The sequence below is a fragment of the Octodon degus genome, unplaced genomic scaffold, assembly GCF_000260255.1.
Source record: "Octodon degus isolate 3935 unplaced genomic scaffold, OctDeg1.0 scaffold00031, whole genome shotgun sequence".
Taxonomy (NCBI): domain Eukaryota; kingdom Metazoa; phylum Chordata; class Mammalia; order Rodentia; family Octodontidae; genus Octodon; species Octodon degus.
Genome location: NW_004524607.1, coordinates 281,450 through 282,395, shown reverse-complemented (window position 1 = coordinate 282,395; position 946 = coordinate 281,450).

Below are 946 nucleotides of genomic sequence, written 5' to 3'. Positions count from 1 at the left end.
AGCACTTGGGAGGCTGGCTGTTGCGAGTTTGAGACCAGCCTGGGCTACAAAATGAGCTCAAGACCAGCCTGAACTGCACAGTGAGACACTGTTTCAAACAAACAAAACCAAAACCAAAAGAACACCGAAAAACCAGTGTGGTACTGGCAGAGAAGGCAAGGGACATTAGGTAGAAAGAGCCCAATGAAAAAGTTTTCTGGCAATCTTCCATCTCAGTGAGTAGAGTCCTTTGGAGTATTGGAGTGTCCCCTGTAAATTTGTGTTTCCAGGACCTGGAAAATGCCTTGTCTTATTTTACCTCCTTTTCTATGTTTGCCTAGTGCTGAGCTGAATTCTCTGCATAGAGTAGTGCTTGTGCTGGCAAGCAGGCCAGAAGGTGGGAGTCAGGCCAGGCTGGAGAAAACAGGAGCAGAACAATCTTATCTCAAGGAGTCTTTTGGTGGATTTTCAGGGGTGGGAGGTCTTCTATGTATAGGATCCCATCATCAGCACAATAATAATAATTTATTCAGGGTTTATCTCTAAACCCTGCAGTGTCCAGATTAGTGCAAAGACCATATTAAATATAGAAAAGCTGAAAGTTTTCCCTCTAAAATCAAGAACAACAACAAAAAAAAAACAAACAAAAAATAAATAAAATAAAATAAAATCAAGAACAAGACAGGATGTCCACTATCACCACTGCTGTTCAACAGCACTTGAAACATTAGCAAGAATAATTAGGCAATTGGGGGCCTGCCCATTAGCTCAGTTGTTTATGTGCCTGCTTAAACAAAGCAGTCAGGCTCAGGATGCTGTGGTTCGATACCCAGATACTCAAGCCGAACCAGACCTGTGCTGAAGGCAACCTGAGGCCACAAAAAAAAAAAAAAAAAAAAGAATAATTAGTCAAGAAAAACAAAAGAGGGGCTGGAGAGATGGCTCAGTGGTCTAAAGCACCTACTTG